Below are 7,586 nucleotides of genomic sequence, written 5' to 3'. Positions count from 1 at the left end.
AGGCCAAGCCCCCAGTGACCCACCTCTTCCTACCAGGCTTCAGCTCCCAATGTCACACACAGCTAAAGGCCCATCCGTGGATTAATCCAGTTTCACACATCTATGATCCAGCATCACGTGCCCATGATCCAGTCACCCCCCAAAGCACCACCTGTAAACCCATGAGGCTTTCTGGAGACATCTAGATATAAGCCATATAGCACAAAGAAAGTTAAAATTCCAGGCAGTATTATTGGTCACATTATATTCACAATACTAAGAGTTATAGTTGTTCAAAGCATGCATTTTTAGTTGATACTATATAGGTCTGTATTCAAATTTGTACCTTAGACCATTCATTATTTGGGGGGTGGGGCTTACATGGCATTTCAGAATGAAAGATCTTAAAAGTATCATGTGTGTGAATTTCATGCCTGCATATTATTGATTAAATAGGTGGAAATGAGTGTTTTGTTATCAAAAAAGATAGCATACATGTTGTTGACTAGATGAAAAATGAAAATCTTTGTCAAGTGTTTAATACTCCCCAAGTAAATAGATGAATGCTATATATACCATAGCTGAAATACTGGAACAATTTAATAATTATGATTTCCTTTAATTTGGAAGATTTGGCAGAGTGTAGCTACCACATCAATAGTGATTAATGAATAGAATATAGGTCTCTTGATTCAAAGCTTCGAATACTGGCACGGTAGTTGCTAACATTTATTTTTGAGAAAGTAGATAAAGGACATTCATTTAGTATCAAGAAAAATAAACCATAAATCCCAAAAGACTAGCAGGGAAATAAATTGAAATTCTTACTATTTGTTCTATTAAAAAAAAAAAGAAAAAGAAAACATTTGTTGGGCTGCGGATGTAGCCGAAGTGGCAGACCACATAACTAGCATATACATAAGGCCCTGGGTTAAATCCCTAACAATAAAAATATTACTTAAATATGTGGAAATAAGGCTGGAGAGGAACTAAAGCTCAATGGCAAATACATGGATTTTTGGATGGCCACAAAAAGCAGAATCTCAAGACTTTGTGAGATATCTGCCATTTTACACAGTTACCCCATCGTTCCCAACACTGCTATTTTAAAATATAGTACCAGAAATTGAGTTGATTTTAGCTACTAAGTTTTAGAGGGAATTTTCATTTGTTACTATCCCTGATGCTATTTGTTGAAATATGAGTTCCCATAATTGAAAGTGCATCAGCCTTAGAGTCAGATGAATATTTTAATCACAATTATGCCACTTAGTCAGCTGTGGAGATATGGGAACTTTTATTTGCTTCTCCTAAACTTGTGAACTGCTTTTTGGGAAAGGGAAGATGAATAAATTCTCTTTATTACAACATTATAAGAATTAAATGTAATATTTAATAGTGAAATCTTATATAAGAATTCAGTAAATGATAGAAATCAATATTGTTCTCTTACTAAGATTATTGTTGTTTGTTTTCTTTTACTCTTATTTTATATTTATAGCAACCTCAGGAAAGTTACTCTCCTGTTGCTTGGATTGAAATATGAAAAATGGGAATAATAAAAGTATTTCTTTACTGGGTAATGTGAGAATGAAATGAATTAATATATCTAAATCATATAGTAGAATAGGTTGCACAATGTAAATATAAATGTTAATTTTTGTTATAAGTGTTGCAGAAATTGTATTTTACAAGCATCAGCTAACAGAGTGAGGAGTTCTTCAATAAATATAAAAATGTATATACCACAAACTGATCTGTTCTGCTTTGACTAAATTTGATCTCAGTAGCCAATTTTGCAATTTTTAATCCTTGCATCAATTTAAAGAAATAGGTTCTTTAAAATCAACTACATATAGACAGAAAGTACAACAGTGGTTAACAGGGATGGGTGAGGTAGGGGAAATATGGAGATAGAGATCAAAAGGTACAAATTGAAAGTTATAACAGATTTTAAAATCTAGAGATTTTTCTGCCAAAAAGAAAGATAAACTTGAGTCATTTGTAGGAAAATGGATGCACCTTGAGATCATAATGGTAGGTAAAATCAATTAGACACACAAGTTTAAATATTGCATGGCTTCTCTTATATGAGTAACTCAAATTATAAATAAAGAGCAGAATAAAAGAGAATAAGAAATAGGGAGCTAGATCTCTCTCACGTGGGGTAGGGATCAAGTGATAGAGGAGCAGAGGAGAGAAGAGAGAAGTGAGATGAAAAAGGGAATTAAGATGTGTTGTGTGCATGCATCGATGTTACACAAGGAATGTAAACACTATGTACTGCAAACATGGACTAGTAAAAAATAATTAGAAATCTAATGTACAGCATGAGGGCTGTAGTGAATAATATTGTATTGTACACTTGCTATTGGCCAAGAGAGTACATTTTCCTTATTCTTACCACAGAAAGAAGGACAACTACGTAAAGATGATGGGTGTGATAATTTGCTTTACTATAGTTGTTACCTCATTATTTATATGTACATCAAGATAACTATATAAAAAATCATGCTGTATGTCATAAATGCATACAACAGAAATTTTTAAAGGACTATATCCTCTCCTACATCCAGAATACAACAGATGAAGCAAAACAAAGAAGTACTCAAAGCTAGAGCTGTAAAAAGTAAAATGTCCTGTATCCCTAAAATGTACCAATAAACTCAATTAAAGCTAAAAAAAAAAAAAGAAAAAAAAAGAAAAATGTCTAAATGCTGGTGTTACACAATTGCAAGTACTGAAGTTATTTTGAAGAGATTTCCCCAGCCAACTACCCAGGATACCTTGCCAGAGGACCCTAGTGAGACACTTTCTGGGTACCCCCACAGACGTTCTGTTATAGCCTCTTCAGGGAATTTGATAAATCTTTCTCTCTGCCCCTTCTGAGGAAAATCAGTCTCAGTGAGGGTTATGCTGACTGGTGAAAATACGCTATCTTTCTTTATGTTTTATATACCGAGAATACCTGGCTTAAAATAATGATCTTTTTTTCACCTTTGGTATTTTGTAGAAAATATTTAACATTGGTTATTAATATTTATTCTCATTTTAATTATTATACACTTAGTATATGTAAGTCATTCTTAAGTCATTTGAAGAGGAAAATCTCATGAAGTGGGATTAAGTCAACTTGTTCACGGGTCAGGTTTAATTTCAGAGCTTTGTAAGGGTTTTTGTCCAATATATCTATAATATTTTATTTTGGCTGGATACAAAATTAAATATTTCACATTTGACATTGAAAGAGCATTATATTTTCACAAAGATACAGCAAAGATTTTATCAAATGAATAGTCAAGAGTTTTTCGCAGCCCCTTACATTCCCTGCCCGTCTCCAGCGCTCAGTACCTGGCCCTCCCCACCAAGCGCCATGGCTCCTAGGAAGGGGAGCAGTTGGCCGGGCAAGATCGACTCCTTTAGGAGTCGCCTCGTTTCTTAAGGATTTCCACTGTGAAGTGCAAACATGGATCAAGCAAAGTGAGTCTGACAGACAGAACCTCCTCAAGGAGGTCGGTAACTTGTATAACATCGAGATCCTGCGGCTCCCCGAGGCGCTAGGCAAGATGACCTGGCTGGAATACTTGGTTCTTGGAGGAAACAAACAAGCCCTGGAAGAGGCAGCAACGGCTGATACGTATATCACAGAAATAAACAGACTAATAGCAGAAGCTATTCAGACACCGCTGAAATTTGTAAAAACGACAACAATAAAACAAAAACCGAAAGGAAATACAAGTGGATGAAATGATAATGGAAGCAGAAGAAAATAAACCTATGAATTTCCAAACTGCAAGAGTCAAAAGGTGTTCTCCATCTAAGAAGAGAGCACTGTCCATACGAGGAGAAGCAGAAGGTCAAGCTATGCCAACTTCGTGACCCCACCTGTTGGCCGACCGGAGTTGTTTATAGTAAAACCAACTCCGGGCATGACAGTTTGGTTTGACTCCACGGTCTTCAAGACCTCCAGACCTGCGCATCCCAGCAGCCAGAGTGCAGATTTACATCTCCATCAATGGCAGCCCTCTCGCTGACAGCGAAGAGATCTCTCTCACTGTGCCAGTGGGCTGCGGTGCCAGCATGACTTGTGGAGGATTGATACTGCACAACTGGATCCAGAGGCCTTAGGAAACATTTAAGAAGCTCTCAGACTGTCTCAATCAAATATGCAGTACCATACAGACCCTCAAAGGAGAAGACAGCAGAGCAGGGAGGATTGGAACCTGTGCGTCTTCCCTTTCTCCCCATTTCTACTCCTCCACTGCACGATGAGGGGGGTTTACTAAGGGGGCGCCTAGAATCTTTCACCTGCTGTGGCCAGCAGTTCTTGTCAAGCTTGTTTGTGGAAAAACATTTTGTTTATTCCTGTTTATTAAAGACCAAAAATTGCTTGGAGGAAGCTTCCAAGTCTTGCACCTCTACCTCCCTAGTTAATGGGACTTTAGATAAAGGAATTGTAGGGTTTAAGAGGACTCTAGGGTTTTATGTGACCAATCACAGAGCAACCTTCTGTAAGCTATCAGATCCAGAGAGCTGCCCCTTATGGGGATGGGATCATCAGGAGAACTAGTGTAATTTGTCTGGTGACCTCATTACATGTGTTTAACCTATGTCCAGGGTATGGACTAGTTATTCAAGGTCAGTACTGAGACCATTGTTCTTCAATGGCCTCTGCCCTGAAGAACCATGTCCTGTCTTCCAAGAATTTGAGAATGAGTGTTCTCATTCCTACGCTTGCCTTCTTCTGTACGGCTCCTTGTTACATTTTGTATTAATTGAATCCTGCACAGACTGAATTGCTTTCAAGTTGTTTTAGTCTCCGTTTTCCTAAGACTTTTGTATGTTTCTCTAAGTAATGGTAACCCTGCTTTCAATAAATTATGGTTTTGTTCTGTTTTTTTAATTTAAAAAATTAAATGAATAGTCAAGAATATTGGCAGAAAGTCCATTTAAAATTCTCGTGTTTACAGAAAATACTCACTTAACAGCTTTGTAATGCAGAATAAAATCCAAACAGTACATGTGGACTTAGAGAATATATATTTGATTCTTTTATCTAAGTTTACTGAGAGGAAAATAATATCACTATTGGTCTTAAAAGAAGCTGGCTTGTATCATTTTCCTGTGGAATAGTTTTCCCAAATCTATTCCCTCTTTGGAAATGAATTTCATAGCTTTAAAGATTTAAATTATACATTTACAACACAAAGCTTATATTGCAAGGAATCATACATGGATAACATCTTAGTTCTTAATAATACTGGGAAAAAGTTTTAAAAATTGAGCTAACCATTTTAAAATTTAAAATAAGCCAGATTTTACTATAGCTATTTTGTTACCTTATTCCCACAGCAGTTCTATAACTCGTAGTACATTAGGATTTGCATTTTTGCAGACTATGTAATTGATACTTTGAGAATTTAAATTGTGTAACTATAGTTATCACAATGTTAAATTTGGCACAGCTAGGTTTGAAATAAAGTTGTTTTCTCTAGACCCTCTGTTCTGGACCATCAGAGCATAAGTTGAGTAAGTACACCAAGATATATAAACATGATAGAGACATTGTAGATCTGACTTAGCCATAGGGACATTCAGGGAAATAGCAATGAAGAGAGTTCTTATTTGGTCAAAATTTCTTTGTTTATTAATTCTAACCTACGTGGATGCCACTGTAATAGATAAAATACCCTTGTATCTCTCTCCTTATTTGTAGAATAGCATATGGGTAATTATATAACTAAGAAAGAAGCGAGGTACAGCAAATAAAAAGATTTATTGAAAACCAAGATGTCTATTTTGAGGAACTTGTTAAAGGACATTGGGGCCAATCATGTGCTATAGACTTTTAATGGATAAAGCCATTGTTAAAAATATTTTTGTTTAGAAGTTGGAGGTCCCCATAGTTGCTTTATCCACTGTTAATTATCTTAATGACAACAATCTTGTTCACTAGCACATCACATCCCTCATTATGAATACAACTCTATGTACAGCTGCAAGTGGATCCAATCCATTTGCAATAATAATGATGATAATGATAGATAATATTTGTTGAACCCTGTATACACTCTTCTAAGATATCTGTGTGCTATAGAAATATGAATACTTCAAACCTTCAAAAAATCTCTGTGAGCTACACAAAAGGAAATACAGGGAATAGCAAAATAAAAGGTTTATTTTGAAGCTGAGTGCTACAAAGTTTCCCTATTGCTTCTAGACTCTCAAGCAACACGAATCAATTTTCTAAGTATTAACAATAGTCTAGCTTCCCTTGCAGTTTAAAGCTTTCTATTATAGGCTGCCTTTTTCTCTCAGTAATGTGAAATCCTCTTAAGCACTACTTGTTTAGCAAATTTTGTCAGTATGATGACAAAGTTATATGAATGTGCACTGAAAGAACTCTGCTGTTTTAAAATATTCAATAGTTGGTCCAGGTATAATTTTTTTTCTCCCTTTTGAGAATTCATGGAAAAAGATACTACAAATGCTTACTTTTGTTCGCCTTTTCTCATGGCTTTCTTCAAAGATAACTTTTATTTACTATGATCATTGAGAGATTATAAATTTTATTTTGATTAGTGCTATCACAAAACAATAAAAGTGTCATTTCATATTCTCTGAAGAGTTCTAGGAAATTAGGAACAGGAGGGTACAATAATCTTTAGGGTGTACACTTTTTAAAGTAAGACAAATTTGAGGGTGATAGTAAGCTAGGACACCACGTGAGATTTATGACTTAGAAACCCATGTCTGTAGCCATTGTTCAGCTTGAAAATTGGATTGATTAAAAAAAAGGCTAGTGGACATTCTAAATGAAACTCAAATAAACCCTTAGAAAAATATGAAAATTCTCTTCCAGATCAATATAGTCATTCAGTAATTAGCAAGTTTCTTCACCTACTCTATGCCATGTGTTGGTAATACATAGCAGATGTTGATAGTGTCCCACCCACATCTCTTTGGCACAAGCTATTTTAATGCATATTAACAAGCTCCATCTGGCAGTATCTATAAATTTGAAAGCTCTCTCTAGCCCCTGGATCCCACCCTGCCTGCACACAGGCCAGGACGGAGGTGCCAAGGGTATTAATGCCAATCTGAAGTCATTGTGCAAGCTGCCAGGATCTTGTGGAACTTTCATTTTCCTTACCTCCTGGCATAGGATAACTCCAAGGTTTTGTCATGTACAGTCCCACAGTTCTCCAAACTGGACTGTGCCTCATTATTCACTTAGATAACTATCTTGAAAACCTATTTTTATTTTTCTTTTTTTGTTTTTTTGTCTTTTACTGTCTCTCAAATTTCTCACTTTGCTATTGATTACTGTCTTTTCTCACCTCCCAAACAAGCTACCAGCACTGAGCATTCACCTCAGTTCTGTTCCTAGGGGATCCTAAATTATGATATAATGTAAAGGTCATTAAAGCAAAATCCCCTATGAAATAATGGAAATAATATTCAAAGAATTAGGAGAAAAATGTGATATTAAAACCGAAAAACAAAAAAAATATGATTGAAGCTGAAAGAGAATGGAGTCTTACAAGATGTTCAAATAAGTCCTGCAGTGAATTGTCTGGATTTTCTTTTTTTTTTTTTTTTTTACC

General features: G+C 35.6%; 1 pseudogene; it reads left to right on the top strand.

Moving 5' to 3' along the window:
• Nucleotides 1–3,352: 3,352 nt before the first annotated feature.
• LOC104851337 lies at nt 3,353–4,251 on the top strand (annotated as a pseudogene).
• Nucleotides 4,252–7,586: the final 3,335 nt, after the last annotated feature.

This window comes from Fukomys damarensis, unplaced genomic scaffold (genome assembly GCF_012274545.1).
Source record: "Fukomys damarensis isolate Sample0158 unplaced genomic scaffold, DMR_v1.0_HiC HiC_scaffold_39, whole genome shotgun sequence".
Lineage (NCBI taxonomy): Eukaryota > Metazoa > Chordata > Mammalia > Rodentia > Bathyergidae > Fukomys > Fukomys damarensis.
This window is presented reverse-complemented; position numbering and strand designations above follow the sequence as displayed.